Source organism: Crinia signifera, chromosome 3 (genome assembly GCF_055691185.1).
Source record: "Crinia signifera chromosome 3, ASM5569118v1, whole genome shotgun sequence".
NCBI lineage: Eukaryota > Metazoa > Chordata > Amphibia > Anura > Myobatrachidae > Crinia > Crinia signifera.
Genome location: NC_139219.1, coordinates 323,655,538 through 323,675,537, shown reverse-complemented (window position 1 = coordinate 323,675,537; position 20,000 = coordinate 323,655,538). Strand labels below are relative to the sequence as shown.

The 20,000-nt window shown below is 46.0% G+C and overlaps 2 protein-coding genes across 7 annotated transcripts in view; one reads left to right on the top strand and one right to left on the bottom strand.

Annotated features, from left to right (window-relative positions):
- Positions 1 to 20,000, bottom strand: part of LOC146064857 (uncharacterized) — a 116,127-nt gene that overhangs the window by 10,427 nt on the left and 85,700 nt on the right. For 2 of the 6 annotated variants that reach the window (XR_014471860.1, XR_014471857.1), the window contains exons 1-3: positions 13,943 to 17,319; positions 13,792 to 13,852; positions 10,457 to 13,553 (exon numbers count right to left, since the gene is read on the bottom strand). The exons of 1 other annotated variant lie outside the window; for it this stretch is intronic. The gene's annotated coding sequence lies outside the window, so the exon portion shown is untranslated. Of the gene's footprint in view, positions 1 to 10,456; positions 13,554 to 13,791; positions 13,853 to 13,942; positions 17,320 to 20,000 lie in introns of those variants that run through there. 3 more of the 6 variants (XR_014471858.1, XR_014471859.1, XR_014471861.1) reach the window with 3 other exon arrangements.
- Positions 18,858 to 20,000, top strand: part of LOC146064856 (uncharacterized) — a 27,323-nt gene continuing 26,180 nt past the window's right edge. Inside the window, exon 1 of the mRNA XM_083178786.1 lies at positions 18,858 to 19,496. The gene's annotated coding sequence lies outside the window, so the exon portion shown is untranslated. The remainder of the gene's footprint in view (positions 19,497 to 20,000) is intronic.

Sequence of the window (20,000 nt, the reverse complement as noted above, 5' to 3'; positions counted from 1 at the left end):
GTATGAAGTCTGATCAATGATATATGCTCCACACTACCACTGCTATTTTCACTGTATGTATTGTTGATATTTCTATCACTATTCTTTTGAAGTATGCTACACTTTTTATAAAAAGTTATGTCTGTGTTACTGGGAATCTAATATTAAAAACACAAGGGACTAGAATATCTATACTAGTTGGGATGGCTGATCATATTGCCACAAATGGTGTTTATGTAGGAGGTGTATCAACTACCAATCCTGATGTTAGATGTAATTTGACTATAACTGTGGGAACACATTGTGTAAATGCAGGTGACCTATTAGCAGTAATAGGAAGAACCTGGCTTGAGGTACTGACATATCCCACTACACAGGAAAACGGGACAAATATCAGACCCTCACTCATTTGTCCAACATCAAATATAAGACTCACATCACTCCTATCACCCAGGCAAACTGACCAGCGCACTCAGACAGGGGCCCTTATTCTGGTTGGTGCGGCCGGAGCCGCACACGGTGCTCCGGCCGCACAAACCAATCCCCGCCCACGAGACGGATCGCCACGGCCGTCCGTACACGGACGGCTGGCGATCCGCATAAAAATGGTGGAGGCGTACGCCTCCACCATGGTGGGAGCTGCCCCCTGCATTCGATGGTCGTCGACCATCGAAGGCAGGTCCGCACGCCCCAGCAGCTCCCGCAAGCTGAGACCACACGGACAATCGTCCGTGTGATAGCTTGCATGGGGGCTGAGAGCTGACATCCGGCGACGTCAGCTTTCCGCCCCCATGAGTTGCGTCATACCCTCATTACCATGCATACGCCCCGCGTTTGCATGGGAACGCCCATGAAACGCGGGGCGTACACATAGGGAAATGAGGGTATGAAGCCCCTCACGCCCCTATACGCCCCCTTTGCGGCGGACGAAATCCGTCTGCGGCGAAGGGGGCTGCACATGCGCAGATTGACCTCTGCGCATGTGCAGAATAAAAACATCGGCGGTACGGCCGCACGCGGGCCGTACCGTCCGATTTAGAATAAGGGCCAGGGAGAGGAAACCTCCTCCCCAGAGAAGTAAAGATAACATTACAACACTACATGGTGGATCTGGGGAGGACATTAATACGTGCCTGTCCGTCTCGCTGCACAGGGAGTAAGGCAAAAGAACAAATAGACAGGCAAACCAGATTTAATTGTCCAGCCTGCACAGCAAATATTCTGTTGCAAACACAAAAAAAGTGGGATTTCTGTATTGAAAGGAATCTCTGGCAAACAAACAAAAGGAGGAATATTTGTGGCTGAAACAATGGCTAACCCATACAGCAAAATAACCATTTTAAAAGGCACCCACATTGAAAAGCCATTACACTCCTGCTGTATGGAGGATACACCTGGCAAAAATTACTAGAACAGAAGGAAGCAAAAGATCCCACTGACAGATATTAAAGCTTCTCTTGGGGAAAGAATTACAGGAGTACTGACTAGAGCAGGTCTCCTGTAAACTTAAAGATACAGTACCTCCATAAGGTGAAGGAGATACTGACCAGAACAGGTCCCTAAGGAGAGGACTAAAGGATACATATACTCCGTCTCCCATACAGTGTACTCACACCACTCACAGTGTACTCTCCCTCTACACCACCTCTCTGGGCACCCTCATCAGCTCCTATGGTTTTCATTACCACCTTTATGCTGATGATACCCTAATCTATCTCTCCTCCCCCGACTTATCCCCATCACTCCTGTCCAAGGTCTCCGAATGCCTCACGGCCATCTCAGCCTGGATGACCCAACGCTTCCTGAAACTAAACATGGCTAAAACTGAACTTCTAATCTTCCATCCCCCGAACATCCCCTCTTCTCCCACTATCTCCATCAGCATTGGTGAAACCGAGATCACGTCCACCGACCAAACGCGCTGCCTCGGTGTCATCATTGACTCCTCCCTCTCTTTCACCCCCCACATTCGTGCTCTCTCACAGTCTTGCCGCTTTCACCTACGCAACATCTCACGCATCAGACCATTCCTCTCCACTGACGCGACCAAAATTCTCATTCACTCTCTTGTCATCTCCCGCCTTGACTACTGCAACATCCTTCTCTCTGGGCTACCTCTCACCCGCCTCGCACCTCTCCAATCCATTCTTAACGCTGCTGCTAGGCTCATCTTCCTCTCCCGCCGCTCTACCTCCGCCTCCCCCCTCTGTTTATCTCTTCACTGGCTCCCCATTCCTTTCCGAGTTCTCTTTAAACTCCTCACCACCACCTACAAGGCTCTCTCCTCCTCCACAGCTCCCTACCTCTCTTCACTGATCTCTATCCACACTCCCTCCCGTCCTCTTCGCTCCATCGCTGACCGCCGACTGACCTCTCACCTAATCACCTCCTCCCACTCCCGTGTCCAAGATTTCTCTCGCGCTGCCCCCCTGCACTGGAACAACCTCCCGCCACCCATCAGGCTATCTGATTCCCTTACCTCCTTCAAGCGCTCCCTCAAAACCCACTTTTTTCGACTAGCCTATCCCTCCTCCTAACCTCTTTTGATCCTCCTATCCTGCCTCCGTTCCCCTCCGTTCCTACTTATCCTATTGTATTTCGTTCGTCCACCCACCTATTTTTAGTATGTTAACTCTTATGAGCAGGGCCCTCCTTCCTCACGTACTCACCCTACCTCATTACCTCACCTGTGCTCCTGTCCTGTTCTTCCCTTCCTCTACTTCATCTTCAGTCTCCTTGACAATTTTGACACCTACTTCTGAACTGTCGCTGATTTTAGTTCTACCAGCTATACCCCTATTTATACTGTATCTTTCAACACACCCTGTACGTTACCTTGTAATTTGTTTTTTTTTTGTTTGCTATGTACGGCGCTGCGGACACTTTGCGGCGCCTTATAAATAAACGTACTACTACTACTACTACTACATAAGGTAAACTAATACATCTAATAAGGTCTCCCATAAAGGATTCTCACATCAGTGTGAGGGGAGATAAGGAAGGGTTCTGTGTATACAGTCCATAAACCTCCATAAGATCTCCCATAAAGGTACTCACCAGAGACAGATTAAAGTCTAAATGGGCCTGGAGCTGAAAATGATCAAGGGCCTATTATGCGCAATAATAGGGGTTGTGGCCAGCACCTAATAATGTGGGGGCTTAACCAGTGTTCTGTTTGGGTGGTCTGCTCATGGGTGTGTCTGTATTTGTGTAAATACTTTCAACAAATTATATATGCCTGGAAAAGGCAGGGGGCTGGCATAAGATAAATGCTGGGAGATATATTGGAGGGTGCCCTCCAAAGGTGCACCCACAGGATGCCGATGTCCTAAGATACTTGCGGGGTGAGGCGGCACTCCAGTCATAAATAAAATACTGAAAGCCAAAACTTGGTAGACAACATTTCAGCACCTTTTATGTGGTCAGCTAAGTTTACCACACCATATACCCCTTATACAAATCATGCAACACAATAGTAACCCCTTATACTGTACTTGCTTCTTACACATTATGCCACATGGAATGAGACAAAATTCATACCGATTGAGCCAAAATTCACACTATGGCACACAGATTGAGTCAAAATTCATGTTATGCCACACAGATTAAGTCAAAATTCACATTTTGCCACATGGATTGAGCCAAAATACACACTATACCAGGTATGTCCAAACAGTGGCCCTCCAGCTGTTGTGAAACTACACGTCCCAGCATGCCTTGACATAGTTTTAGCATTCCCTAATAGCAAAACTGTGGCAATGCATGATGGGACTTGTAGTTTCACAACAGCTGGAGGGCCATAGTTTGGACATGCCTGCACTATACCAAACAGATTGAGTAATAATGCACAATATGCTTCATAAATAGGGGCATTGTGCGCCGAAGGCGCACATTAAAAATTTACACCATAATGCCCATTACATGTTAAGCCTCACACCATAATCTCCATTATGTATTATGCCAAACACCATAATGGCTATTAAAAATTATGCTGCATAAGTGTTGCTTACCTACATGTTCATTGTCAGGGGTTCCATGTTCATTGCCAGGGGTTCCATGCTCGTTGCCATGTGGGATTACACGCTCATTGCCAAGGGGGAATACATGCTCGCGGTAACTGGGGGACAGCAGCCGCCAGGGAATAAATTACAGCCATTGACAGCCGGGCAGAGAGCAGGGGGCTACCCGGCTTTATTCAGAGCACTGCATGACTATTTAAAATAATACCCCTCTCACACCAGAAAATTCAGGGACTTACCCGGAAATATGGTCCCAGGATCGTGCAGGGACATTCCCAGACTGGCCCCTTTTACACCAACCTAGTCCCTGCATTTTCTGGTGTGAGGGGGAGTGAAAACCACCCCCACCCCCCTTTAAACAACCAGCTATATCTTTGGAACCAACTGAACCATTTACATGTAGGCTTTGAATGATTTTGGTCCCGTGAAAATGGGCCGTTTGGTTCCAGAGAAATCTGTCCTCAAACAACATGAACAGCCAGAAATGAAAAAAAAAAATTGGTTTACCCGCAATATCTCTAGAACCAATTAACCCATATGGACCAGGTATCATATTGAAGGCCCAGCGATTTGGGTTTGACTGGGATCAACCTCAAGCTTCTGTGATGCCAGAGGGGGAACTGGCAGCTGTTGGAACCGGGTGGAGGTCGGAATTAGCAGGTTATTCTATGGGTAAAATGTTCCAGGTTTGCCTGGCGGTATCTCCGGTTCCCGGAGGGCTAGCAACACGGGGCTGGGCTCATTGGAAAGCCCTGGCCCTCAGCTACAAATGGGCCTATTTGGAGAGTGGGCCTGGAGCTGTAGCTCCATCAGGCCCATTGTTAATCCGGCCCTGGTACTCACATCAGTGTGAGGGGAGAAAAGGCCATAAGGTCTCCCATAAAGGTACTCACATCAGTGTGAGGGGAGAAAAGACCATAAGATCTCCCATAAAGGTACTCACATCAGTGTGAGGGGAGAAAAGGCCATAAGGTCTCCCATAAATGTACTCACATCAGTGTGAGGGGAGAAAAGACCATAAGGTCTCCCATAAAGGTACTCACATCAGTGTGAGGGGAGAAAAGGCCATAAGGTCTCCCATAAATGTACTCACATCAGTGTGAGGGGAGAAAAGGCCATAAGGTCTCCCATAAAGGTACTCACATCAGTGTGAGGGGAGAAAAGGCCATAAGGTCTCCCATAAAGGTACTCACACCAGTGTGAGGGGAGAAAAGGCCATAAGGTCTCCCATAAAGGTACTCACATCAGTGTGAGGGGAGAAAAGCCCATAAGATCTCCCATAAAGGTACTCACATCAGTGTGAGGGGAGAAAAGGCCATAAGGTCTCCCATAAAGGTACTCACATCAGTGTGAGGGGAGAAAAGGCCATAAGGTCTCCCATATAGGTACTCACATCAGTGTGAGGGGAGAAAAGGCCATAAGGTCTCCCATAAAGGTACTCACATCAGTGTGAGGGGAGAAAAGGCCATAAGATCTCCCATAAAGGTACTCACATCAGTGTGAGGGGAGAAAAGGCCATAAGGTCTCCCATAAAGGTACTCACATCAGTGTGAGGGGAGAAAAGGCCATAAGATCTCCCATAAAGGTACTCACATCAGTGTGAGGGGAGAAAAGGCCATAAGTGGAGTCATGGGAACACGGTCTAGAAAGATGTCACGGCCAGACAAACCCATAGATGTCATTAGGCAGCGTGAGGGGGAGAATGCACTAAAATGAATAAAAAAGGTTTTTAAAAGAGCTGGCTTTCCGCCAGAGGGCAGTTTACATGTTGACAGTTGGGAAAAATTTGCTTCCTGTAATAAAAATTGTATAGCAAAACATAAATGCAGTGACCATTTGGATAACAGCAGCTAAAGAAATAGAGACAAAAAAATCTGAAAAAATTAGATGATGACAACCCATTACAATAAATACACCCTGTGCAGCCCATAATACCAGGGGCACCACCAGAGGCAGCGCTTCTAGGTACACCAATGAGAGAGATAGAAACAGCATCCTCTCCACCACCATCCTATGTCCATGCACTTACACAGATCATTACACAGGTTTATGCAAACAAATAATATACTCGCAGAACTATTGTATATTGATATTTTTGTCTGGTGTTCTTAAATAGGGAGAACTGCTAATTGGTGATTTCATTGTTGAAACATTTATACTATTGCAGTTATCAAAATAAGGTTTTTGTTTATTTTAGTTATTTTCTAAAAACGCGTCCACATCTTAATTATCTTGTTATTGAATTATCAGACAGAACTGTGCTATATATTTTTTTTGGGGGGGAAAGAGATTTGTAATAACTGCTTTTCAGTTACATGTAATTGCAGATATATTGGAATCGTTAGGTTGATTTTTTGTTTAAAGCCCATAATTATAACTCTTATGTTTGTCTAAATGAAGAGTATTTCTCTATCTTGAATTTTAAGTTCCCCTAGACCAGGGCTGGCCAACCGGTCAGAGGTAAAGAGCCGAAAAATATCGGTAGTCAAGCTAAAGAGCCGACATCATGCGCGCGCCGAAGGCGCATGCGCCACAAAAAGGGGTGTAGTCTATTTTGACCCCTTGGGTGTATGCGATACAAATATGCCTCCAATAGTGCAGTGCCATATATACATATGCCCCCAATAGTGCCAGATACACATATGCCCCCCACGGTGCCAGGTATGCACCACACAGTGCCGGGTATGCTTCCCTGTGACTGATCCGTCCACCAATCAAAGCTCGCTGGCCGGCTCATGATTGGCTGCTAGCCACGGCCCAGTCACAAGGATGCACAGTAAGGGGTAGGAGAGATGCGCAATGCGCGCTCTCCTCCCCTCAGAAGGAGAAGGGATTCAGGGAACCGGGAGCAGTGGGGACTGGGACGGACGGTGGGCGGCGGGCAGCAGGAGCCGCACTTTACAAGGGGGAGAGCCGCATGAGGCTCAAGAGCCTCGGGTTGGCCACCACTGCCCTAGACATTGTTGTAGTTCATAAGGTTAATTTGACTGTCAGCTAGAAGAAACAGGGTGTGTCACAAGATTACAGTGACAAGATATATCAATTATAAGGAAAATTACATCATAAAGATATAGGTATGAAACATACCGACAGTTAGCACCCTTGACCCCCATGAGAATTTGCACAGATTTTGGAAAGATAATCAGAACGAGCAGTTAACATCTTCAAAACATGAGTGTATAAGTTGTGTTGTCACAGAATTGTATCACACCACTAAAGTGGATACTGATTGTATGCTTTCCAGAATATTTGTAAGCACACTTGAACACTGAGCAAAAAAATTAAATGAAATCTTTAAAATACAGTGTACAAGTGATGTGAGCTTAAGGCACATTGAATATAAAATGAATGAAATCATTCCTGCAACTGATTATGGCTTTCCAATCTTTGTGTGTCTTTTATGACCCAGTTTTGATCTATTATTTTGGTTTTAATTGTAAGGCGCAGCGGGATACCCTAAGTAAAAACTGTTAAATAAATGTGTCTTTGATGCTAACCAAAGGAATTCCAAGGAGGAGTTAAAAAAGGGGGGGGTTTGGCTTCTGCAAAATAATATATGTTGCTAGAACTTTAACTGTGAAATGCAAGCTGTAAGATCAGTGCTGAATACTTTAACCCTCAGATTTATCTTTAATGATATGAAACTCTTTTGCTAAGTATATACGTTATTTGTAAAGTTTAAAAGTTATTTGAATGATATCTGTATATTCTGTAAAGATTGATGCAAATTTAGTTCTTTGCATTTACAGCTGATTTGCATATCACATATCAGCACTTGACTAGTACTGTAATTTAAAGAAATGGTTTTGTTTCAGCTCCAATATAAAAAGCCCTTAATAACAGTCAAAACGTCAAATAATGTTACATGTTATCTCAGACGATGCAAATCTTCTGTCTGTCCAAGGTGCTTGTATGATGTTTAAAGTCTGAAAATATACATAATTAATTCTGAAAATGTGTAAAAAATTCTTGTATATATCTCTTAACAGTTTTCTACCTCAACGTATGGTGTGTATTTAATAGAGCAAAACAGAACATTTGGTTAAAATCTGAACAGATCAACTAAAATCTATTTTATTTTGATTAATTTAACTGTGTTCAGTCATATCACAGTGTACAAAAGTGTCAGCAGGTGTGCACTTTGTAGAAGGGGCTATGAGTCCCCGTGCATTGTATTATTTTCAATACAGATGATTTGTTACTTCAGATAAGATATTTGTCTGCAGAAAGATTCACAGCAGAAAATAAAATGTATTTTATCCTATTTGATTTAACAAAAGTTTTGTTTGTTTCATATATTAAGAGAAATCAGCTACTAAAGGTAAAGACACACGCTTATATTGGTTATCAGAAAATGCCAATACTGTATACTGCATTACTTTAGTATGATAATAATTTACGGTTATAAACATTTAACAAACTAAATATGAAGTAGCGCTCCTAACGCCCTCCAATGTAATCCTTAAGTGCTGTACAAGTCTGAGACCAGCTTCATTGTTTCCACTAGAGTCAGAATCAGGGAGTGTAGCGGGGGGACGCTGCAGATGTCTCACATACAGACTGTTACACTAGAGTCAGAATAAGGGAGTGTAGCGGGGGGACGCTGCAGATGTCTCACATACAGACTGTTACATTAGAGTCAGAATCAGGGAGTGTAGCGGGGGACGCTGCAGATGTCTCACATACAGACTGTTACACTAGAGTCAGAATCAGGGAGTGTAGCGGGGGGACGCTGCAGATGTCTCACATACAGACTGTTACGTTAGAGTCAGAATCAGGGAGTGTAGCGGGGGGACGCTGCAGATGTCTCACATACAGACTGTTACACTGGAGTCAGAATCAGGGAGTGTAGCGGGGGGACGCTGCAGATGTCTCACATACAGACTGTTACATTAGAGTCAGAATCAGGGAGTGTAGCGGGGGGACGCTGCAGATGTCTCACATACAGACTGTTACATTAGAGTCAGAATCAGGGAGTGTAGCGGGGGACGCTGCAGATGTCTCACATACAGACTGTTACACTAGAGTCAGAATCAGGAAGTGTAGCGGGGGGACGCTGCAGATGTCTCACATACAGACTGTTACATTAGAGTCAGAATCAGGGAGTGTAGCGGGGGGACGCTGCAGATGTCTCACATACAGACTGTTACATTAGAGTCAGAATCAGGGAGTGTAGCGGGGGACGCTGCAGATGTCTCACATACAGACTGTTACACTGGAGTCAGAATCAGGGAGTGTAGCGGGGGGACGCTGCAGATGTCTCACATACAGACTGTTACACTAGAGTCAGAATAAGGGAGTGTAGCGGGGGGACGCTGCAGATGTCTCACATACAGACTGTTACACTAGAGTCAGAATAAGGGAGTGTAGCGGGGGGACGCTGCAGATGTCTCACATACAGACTGTTACATTAGAGTCAGAATCAGGGATTGTAGCGGGGGGACGCTGCAGATGTCTCACATACAGACTGTTACACTAGAGTCAGAATAAGGGAGTGTAGCGGGGGGACGCTGCAGATGTCTCACATACAGACTGTTACATTAGAGTCAGAATCAGGGAGTGTAGCGGGGGGGCGCTGCAGATGTCTCACATACAGACTGTTACACTAGAGTCAGAATAAGGGAGTGTAGCGGGGGGACGCTGCAGATGTCTCACATACAGACTGTTACACTAGAGTCAGAATCAGGGAGTGTAGCGGGGGACGCTGCCGATGTCTCACATACAGACTGTTACATTAGAGTCAGAATCAGGGAGTGTAGCGGGGGACGCTGCAGATGTCTCACATACAGACTGTTACACTGGAGTCAGAATCAGGGAGTGTAGCGGGGGACGCTGCAGATATCTCACATACAGACTGTTACATTAGAGTCAGAATCAGGGAGTGTAGCGGGGGGACGCTGCAGATGTCTCACATACAGACTGTTACATTAGAGTCAGAATCAGGGAGTGTAGCGGGGGGCCGCTGCAGATGTCTCACATACAGACTGTTACGTTAGAAGCAGCCAAAGAGATACAAAAGAAATGTGTACTGTAAATAATATTGCTGATAGATAGTGTTTGCTTTAGGTTTCATCATATTGATCTCAGCGGTATTGTACGCTGACTATGGGCAATAGTATGGCTAATATCCTGCAAGGCAGGTAAGCCGTGTTACAGTTATTGAATACACCCGACCATCAGATGGACATAGAACCCAAAAGTGCTAAGCAAGAAGACACACTTGTTGCTCCTACAATAAGCTTCTGAGCAAGGAGGTAAGAAGCAAGGAGCTGAAAGGCTTTGACGAGTGGTGTCTGGGAAAAAGCGCTGTCTGCCAACATTATGCCTGGCAGCATGCGTATAAAGTTATAGGTGGGAAACAATAGAAAACCACTAGAGTCCACACAGGCCTTTGCAACAGGCTGAAGTGTGCATTATAGAACCTGAGAAAAGGTTGTAAACATACACAATGTACCCACCCTTTTAATGGAAACAAGTGATCTTCACCCAGTTGCCCTGGGTCTTAAGATATGAATTTGCCCTTGTGTGAATACAGACACTGGCTGGAGAAATGGCTTTACAAGTCAGCAAACACTGAGGCTGCAGTATAAAAACATATTCAAAGGTTATTCAATGATGGGAGAAATTAAGACAAATAGATACAATACTAGTAAATATCATATAAGGCATAATTTGAATATTTGAAGTTATAATGTATATATGGTGATTTAACTAACTGTCCATTGTCAAGTTTTTTTGTCTATCCAAGATACTAATGTAGATATAAGTTACAAGCTGCAACTTGAAGACTGAGTGACTATGGAAATACTTCAGAAAAGTTCTTGAACCCTGAGTTGAAAGTCTATGCCAAGGTCTATTGACTGCACCGATTGTATCAAAAAGTGGCAAATAAGGACATTGGGATACAAGAAAGCCTAAAAGGAAGTATTATCCAATCATTGTACTGTACCATGCATAAATACAGTTCAATAGGTTCAAAATCTGATAAGGGTTTTTTGGGATGTATAATGTCTTCTGCTGCATTAATGGTGATTATTGTGACCCTTGTGTGGTCATTGATAATTAATCCAATGTAGTACAGTATGACAATTGCCAGAACTGTACATAATAAGTGGGAATGTGCATTGGTGTAAAAGAAGCTTGTTTTACTTACTTTAATGACACATATGAAGTTGTTGAAGCCATTGAGAACCACCTATTCCAAGTTAAAGAGTTAAAAAGCCAAGTTGCCAAAGTTTATAGTGAAAATAAATGGCTAAACTCATGGAAAAATCCAGTAACCTGGCTTAAAGGTTTTATTTATAGTTCCCTATGTTCTGGTAAAATTTGTATTATGACTGATAGGTAAAATACTCACACTTGGTTTTTGTTCCAGAAACAAGAAAAAAGAATCGCACCCTGTGATGTACAAGATTTGGTCAATCACATGAATTTTAATTATTGATGTGTTACAAGATAAAGTCGCCACAACATAGACAAGATGTTCTTTACTATTGGCAACAATGTACTAGAAGAACTAAAAATGTTGGACTATGGTGGAAATCATAAGTGAAAGGACATTGCAAATGGACTTAATAAATGAACAATTAATTCTGAAAGTAAATCTCACAAGACTCCCTGATGAGAAATCTGACAAAGAAAATGACATGTAAAAAGATAAGGGAAACTAGAGATGCGATGCTATAAACCTCAGTTTGAATCCTCCAGGTTTTATAACACTACACAAACACTTTACAGAGGGAAGAGCGGTAGACAGTTTACTATGATGGATATGTGTGAATGGTCATTACCCTCCACCTGAAGTGATGACAGCATCTGCTCGTGGAGAAATAGCCATTAGCACCATTATGGTGGACTGTGTGCTCCTCGTTAGGCAGGTCAACTGTACTGATAGATTGTCACAAACAGGAGGAACTGAGAGAAGCCGCATTATATTAAGCAACCATTTTGCATATACTGTATACTTTAGTTTTTATAATGGATAATAACCAATAACGATACTAAGTATATAAACTATCCCTTGACCCTCTAATAGTCTGTATAGGAAATATGTACTTCCACATATTGCCAATTGTCAAGGATCAGCGCAACGCAGGTATAGGCTATTATCCTCACCTATCCCTGTAGATTATCAGTAAAAGGTGGAATCAACAGGAGGAAATGATAGAGTATAGATATGATTCTAACCTTTTATATACATATAAGGTTTAAGTTTTATATAGGTTATTCAGTTCTATCACTGTCCCTTTAAATGTATTTTATTTAAAATGCTTTTAGCAGAACAGATTTTAATTTCAGCATAAGATGGAAAAGTTTGAGGTGATTGTAAGAGATGTGATAATACAGAAAATCAACGAATCAATAAATCTATGCTTTTATTATATTCTGTTTTCCTGACTGCTGCTATTATTGCTGCAGATGACTTTAGCTTGTTGCACAATGTACTATTCACTGCGTATGAGGCCTTCCCTTTGCGCTAAACAGTTATAATATGTCATTCAGAACAGTGCTATAAAAGTGATTTCTTGTTGAGAATTGTTTTTGGTTTTAGAAGTTTAAGAATGTGATGTTGACAGTATAATGTAGCAAGGACAGAAAGCTAGTCTCCACAAACTGAATAATATGGGAACAAGGCCACACATGCGTAGACCCACAAGGCCACTGAAGTTGGGTGTTGGGTTAATTATGACATCATGATTGAAAGCAGAGCTTTCCAATAAGACTCAATGCTTATGAGTAATTAATTAATGTGATTAAGGCTTAAATATCAGTTACAGAAGGAGGGGGAAGGCAGTTGAGGAAGAACAAGCAAGCACGGGGGGCTGGAGGTAACTATGAAGGAGGTTTAATCATGGCTGATCACTGTCCTTGAAAGGTGTCCATTTTGATTTGATTTAGAATTACTGTTTAAGTATTAGCTAGTCAGTTTTATGTTTCTTGTGTTAGTCTGCATTTGTAAATACCTGTAATGAAGCTATTCTTTAAGTAAAGCATTGTCATACATTTTATAACAAGGTTGTGTGGGTGTGCAATCATTTCAGCGTTGCCGTTATATTTCAAGGTAATAAAGTAAATATATACAGGTTTGGGTTATCAATCATATCTAATCTTATCAAACAAATCTCTGCGTTATCAGATGTTACCAAGGTCAGAAGATATTGCACCTGCGACATGAAGATAGCGTTTTCCAATGTTCTGAGAATCAGAAGGAGGAGGCACAGTGACTGCTTGCTTATTAACATTGATCCAATTATTTCTATTATAAACAAACTTTTGTTTTGACATCTTAGTAAAAAGTATGAATTTATTGCTTTAGCTTAAAACGTCAAAATAAATATTTAATGAGCACTGACGTGGATTGGATCCCACATTTTGGGTATAACTATGAGCACCTTAAGAATAAACTTCAGATCAGAAAGGTCTGCTGAGATACTCTGTGTGCGTTCATTTCAGGTCTCCAGCCGGCTGTCACTCATGGAACCTCTGACTGTACATTGAAGGTAGTTGTCAGACCCTGTGTCATCTCTCAGGGACCCTAACAGGCTTCAGCACTTGCTGCAGAGGGGAAACAGAAGATTATTATTACACGTGTGTTATACGTGTCACCATTCCTGAGCGTATACATAGGGGAGCATTTGGGGGAAGCGACGGGACAGGAGAGAATGCAGAAGGGATCAGAGATTCCTGCTGGGGTCCCTCCTACATACATTTAGGGGATACGTAACATATTCTGCAAATATTACATAATAAATGGGTCCCATAGAGATATATATAAGAAATGTAAATAACTTACAAGACGCTTCCGGGCTTTATATCCAATCACCCAGTTCTTTTTGGGGGTTTTGCGAAATTTCCTAGAAACAGAATATACAGAATATTATAGGGATTGCTGGGCCATGTGACAGCACTCCGTTATACAGATGAGGGATAATAACAACACTCACACTGTGTGCACCAACACACTCAGCTTAAAAAATCTGTCCTCCAGTTCCTGCGGAGGGAATGAAAAAAAGGTTAACATTGATTTTAACTGAACCTGCCCAGAGTTCTACCGTAACCCAAGGGGGGTCATTCTGATTGACCCGGTAACCCGCTAAGCTCGCAGGTTACCGTCCCTGTGACACCACCCCACGTATCCCTGTCGCCGCCGTATCCCCTCGCATGTGCCCGCAAATCCGAAATCATTCCGTGGTTGGGTTTTACCCGCCTTCGCAAATATAAGTCTGTTGAGACTGACTTATATTTGCGAGCGCCGGACAAAGAGAGGACGGGCGGCTGACGTCAGGAGGAACTTGGAAGGAGTGCAGGAGAAGTGGGAAAAATTTAAAAGTGCAATTCTAAAAGCAACAGAACTTTGGGCCTTATTTTGGTTCACTCTTTCTGACAAAACCATGTGCACTGCAGGGGGGCACATGTTACTTCTGCAGAGAGAGATAGATTTGGGTGGGGTTTTACTTCAAAGTGAGATCTATATTGCAGTGTAAAAATAAAGCAGTCTGTATTTACCCTGAACATAAACAAAATAACTCACCCAAATCTAATTTTCTCTGCACATTTTACATTTGCACCCCTGCAGTGCACATGGTTCTGTCCATCTAAGAAGGATTTTGTCAGAAAGAGTGAACCAAAATAAGGCCCTTTGTGTCAAAAGAGTTAGGAAAAACACAAGGAAAAGGAAGCCATTGTGGTTTGCGAAAGAGGTAACAAGTATTGTGAGAGCAAAAACGTTGGCCTTTCAGAAATTTAAGCAGACGCAGAATAATGAGGACAAAGAGGGGTATCTTGTTAGACAGAAGGAGGCTAAGAAGATAATTAGATGTGCAAAACCACAGACTGAGGAGAAAATGGCCCAGTCAGTGGGTAAAGGGGGGGGAACTTTTTTGAGGTATATAAGTGAAAGGAGAAAATCAAAAAGTGGAATAATAAGACTAAAGACAGTGAGTGGAAGTCTTCTTGAGGGGGACAATGTAATAGCAGATCATATTAATAATTATTTCTGCTGCTTTCACTGCTGACAGAGAGGGAAATGGGCCACAGAAAAAGTACATTTACAGAGGAGAAAGTCCTCACAGAACTCTCAAAACTGAAAGTGGATAAATCAATGGGGCCAGATGGGATACATCCAAGGATACTAAAAGAGCTTAAAGGGGAGCTGGTAAAACCATTAACAGAATTATTCAATGATATGGCCCAAAACGAGCAAATGTAGATACAATCTCGACCAATTGTATGTAAATCGGCCGTGTTTTGGGCCATTTCGCTGCCCTTTTGATTCGATCCCGATCCGATGCGCGGCCCCGCGGGTCGTTAGGTCTTTTCTGAGATCCTATCTGCTACAGGTAGGATCTCAAAAATGACCATTGTAGTGGGTAAGGGTCGCAATCGGATCGCGATCACATCAGGGGCTTTTTCTGTGCCGGTTGCTCACGAGCAGGATCGTCCTGGTGTGTACCAGGCATTACATCAGTAGTAGGGAAATTGATGGAAACACTCTTAAAACAAAAAGTTGTAGAATATCTCAAAATTAGCAATTTACAGGATCCGAAACAGCATGGGTTTACTGGGGGAAGACCATGTCAAACAAATCTTATTGACTTTTTTGACTGGGTGACTAAAGTAATAGATCAAGGTGGGGCTGTAGCTGTAGCTTATCTAGACTTTAGTAAGGCTTTTGACACTGTCCCACATCGCAGACTGTTAAATAAACCTGAAATCTTGGGATTGGATTCTTCAGATCTGGCTGGTTGGAACAAAAACATGGTTATGGATGAGAGCAAATGGCAGCTGACCATTTGCTTGGAAATGCTGGAAAGCTTTCTTACAGTGTGATCCTTATATGCAGTGGGGGGGGGGGGTAATATAAAAGTTGGTTGAAAAAGTAATAAAATAAATAATGTTTTTTCAGGTTCCTTTTTATCGGTTTGAGATGTAAGGTGATAAATCCCTGTTTTTCAGACATCTCTCCATGGTCTCCCCAAATGTGAGGTTATCCCTGGTAACTCGCTGCAGATTATATCACATGTATGTTATATGTAAGTTCCCATGTGACACACATAAGCTGGCCATACAGCTACAGATTGATTGTCTGATCTGGCTGGTTGGAACCAACGCCTGGTAGTGGATGACAGCAGATGACAGTTGACCATTTGCTGTGAGATGCTGGAAAACTGCCCAAAACTGTCACTCAGATATTACCAGGTGTTTGTTCCATCCAGCCAGATAGGACAATCAGTCTGTAGGTGTATGGACAGCTTAAGCCAGTCAGCTCCTAACTGTCATGTTACAGGGGCCGAATGGCTGCTGCATTATCACTTCTCCAGTATGTCCTATTGGCTTGTCCCACTGCTTACACTCCTACCAGCGCTCCCTGGCTTTTGTTATTAGTATTACACCACCTTTCTGTATGCTCTTTTCACATGTGCCCCTTGTGCATTGTTTATGTATGTATGCATGTATACCTTCCAACTCTCCCGCATTTTGTGGGACCGTCCTGTTTTTTTTTGGGGGGGGGGTTCCTGCGTCCTGCCAGAGGCAAGTATAGGCCATGCCCCCTTGTCGCTAGGCCATCCCCCCAAAATGCTGGCTGCACACAGCGTCCCACTTGCTGTAGGTCTAATGTTGGAAAGTATGATGTATGCACTGTATGTATGTATGTATGTATGTATGTATGTAATAGCACCACCCAGTGGACAAACAGTTTTATACAATGGGAGAGAAATTGTTTGACATTCCCATAGAATAAGTATTGCACATAGCTTGTCTCACACATAGGGAGGAACGTGAAATAATCTGTTTTCCAAATAACTGGGGTACAATGTGGGGGTGCATTGATTCCCATCCCACGGATCCTCACCGACTAATAACGCTAGCAAGTTACTTTATTACTACAGTTCTGCATATTATATAGAGATGGCGCAGCTCTCAGCCAGCTCAGGGAATCGCCAGGCTGGAGCGGCTCTCAGCCAGCTCAGGGAATCTCCAGGCTGGGGCGCCTCTCAGCCAGCTCAGGGAATCGCCAGGCTGGAGCGCCTCTCAGCCAGCTCAGGGAATCGCCAGGCTGGAGGGGCTCTCAGCCAGCTCAGGGAATCGCCAGGCTGGAGCGCCTCTCAGCCAGCTCAGGGAATCGCCAGGCTGGAGGGGCTCTCAGCCAGCTCAGGGAATCGCCAGGCTGGAGCGCCTCTCAGCCAGCTCAGGGAATCGCCAGGCTGGAGGGGCTCTCAGCCAGCTCAGGGAATCGCCAGGCTGGAGCGCCTCTCAGCCAGCTCAGGGAATCGCCAGGCTGGAGCGGCTCTCAGCCAGCTCAGGGAATCGCCAGGCTGGGGCGCCTCTCAGCCAGCTCAGGGAATCGCCAGGCTGGGGCGCCTCTCAGCCACCTCAGGGAATCGCCAGGCTGGGGCGCCTCTCAGCCAGCTCAGGGAATCGCCAGGCTGGGGCGCCTCTCAGCCAGCTCAGGGAATCGCCAGGCTGGGGCGCCTCTCAGCCAGCTCAGGGAATCGCCAGGCTGGGGCGCCTCTCAGCCAGCTCAGGGAATCGCCAGGCTGGGGCGCCTCTCAGCCAGCTCAGGGAATCGCCAGGCTGGGGCGCCTCTCAGCCAGCTCAGGGAATCGCCAGGCTGGGGCGCCTCTCAGCCAGCTCAGGGAATCGCCAGGCTGGGGCGCCTCTCAGCCAGCTCAGGGAATCGCCAGGCTGGGGCGCCTCTCAGCCAGCTCAGGGAATCGCCAGGTTGGAGCGCCTCTCAGCCAGCTCAGGGAATCGCCAGGCTGGGGCGCCTCTCAGCCAGCTCAGGGAATCGCCAGGCTGGGGCGCCTCTCAGCCAGCTCAGGGAATCGCCAGGCTGGGGCGCCTCTCAGCCAGCTCAGGGAATCGCCAGGCTGGGGCGCCTCTCAGCCAGCTCAGGGAATCGCCAGGCTGGGGCGCCTCTCAGCCAGCTCAGGGAATCGCCAGGCTGGGGCGCCTCTCAGCCAGCTCAGGGAATCGCCAGGCTGGGGCGCCTATCAGCCAGCTCAGGGAATCGCCAGGTTGGGGCGCCTCTCAGCCAGCTCAGGGAATCGCCAGGCTGGGGCGCCTCTCAGCCAGCTCAGGGAATCGCCAGGTTGGAGCGCCTCTCAGCCAGCTCAGGGAATCGCCAGGCTGGGGCGCCTCTCAGCCAGCTCAGGGAGTCGCCAGGCTGGGGCGCCTCTCAGCCAGCTCAGGGAGTCGCCAGGCTGGGGCGCCTCTCAGCCAGCTCAGGGAATCGCCAGGCTGGGGCGCCTCTCAGCCAGCTCACGGAATCGCCAGGCTGGGGCGCCTCTCAGCCAGCTCAAGGAATCGCCAGGCTGGAGCGCCTCTCAGGCAGCTTAGGGAATCGCCAGGCTGGAGCGCCTCTCAGCCAGCTTAGGGAATCGCTAGGCTGGAGCGCCTCTCAGCCAGCTCAGGGAATCGCTAGGCTGGAGCGCCTCTCAGCCAGCTCAGGGAATCGCTAGGCTGGAGCGCCTCTCAGCCAGCTCAGGGAATCGCCAGGCTGGGGCGCCTCTCAGCCAGCTCAGGGAATCGCCAGGCTGGGGCGCCTCTCAGCCAGCTTAGGGAATCGCCAGGCTGTGGCGCCTCTCCGCCAGCTCAGGGAATCGCCAGGCTGGGGCGCCTCTCAGCCAGCTCAGGGAATCGCCAGGTTGGAGCGCCTCTCAGCCAGCTCAGGGAATCGCCAGGTTGGAGCGCCTCTCAGCCAGCTCAGGGAATCGCCAGGCTGGGGCGCCTCTCAGCCAGCTCACGGAATCGCCAGGCTGGGGCGCCTCTCAGCCAGCTCACGGAATCGCCAGGCTGGAGCGCCTCTCAGCCATCTCAGGGAATCGCTAGGCTGGAGCGCCTCTCAGCCAGCTCAGGGAATCGCTAGGCTGGAGCGCCTCTCAGCCAGCTCAGGGAATCGCCAGGCTGGGGCGCCTCTCAGCCATCTCAGGGAATCGCTAGGCTGGAGCGCCTCTCAGCCAGCTCAGGGAATCACCAGGCTGGTGGAAACAAGCATCTAACATGCACCCGTGTCCCCATCAACACGGCGGTGGGGAGCACTTTCCCTGCCCATCTCCGCTTCAGGGAGACGGGCAGGGTTAGGGGGCAGCTGGGGGCATCAGTGGCAGAGGGCTCTGTCGGAACCCTTACGTCAGTTGGCGCAGGCTGGCGGATGGCGATTCTATAGTCAGGAGCAGCTCAGGCGGGAGCTGCTCCATCTGTAGGTAACAGATGTGGTGTTGATGATGCAGTAATAGCATTGTGCGTTATCTGAGTGATGCTGGAACATAGGGGCCCCCAGTATTATTGGGGAGCAGGATAATGATAGAGAAATCTGGGGGATTCTGTGTGTTATATTCTGCTGGAAGGTCACATTATTCTGTGCTCTGTATTTTAGGTTTCCCGGATGTGTCTGGATGGAGTAGATCCCTCGCAGAGCCTGGGAGGTGTATACAGCTTCTGGCTGCTTGGTCCCGGCCTCACTCTGCCGTATACAGGATCCTAATGGGAGAAAGGGTTAGTGCGTTACTGACCAGGTCACATGTGATCATTCTATACTGATTTATGTATCCTTACAGATAGCTGTCCGTGGTGTATCCGAGCCTTTATATACATACACAGCACTGTGTACACTGACATACATACACAGCGCTGTGCACACGGATATACATACACAGCGCTGTGTACACTGACATACATACACAGCGCTATGCACACGGATATACATACATAGCGCTGTGTACACCTATTATATACACTGACATACATACACAGAGCTGTGTACACCTATTATATACTGACATACATACACAGCGCTGTGTACACTGACGTACATACACAGCGCTATGCACACGGATATACATACATAGCACTGTATACACCTATTATATACACTGACATACATACACAGCGCTGTGTACACCTATTATATACACTGACATACATACACAGAGCTGTGTACACCTATTATATACACTGACATACATACACAGCGCTGTGTACACTGACGTACATACACAG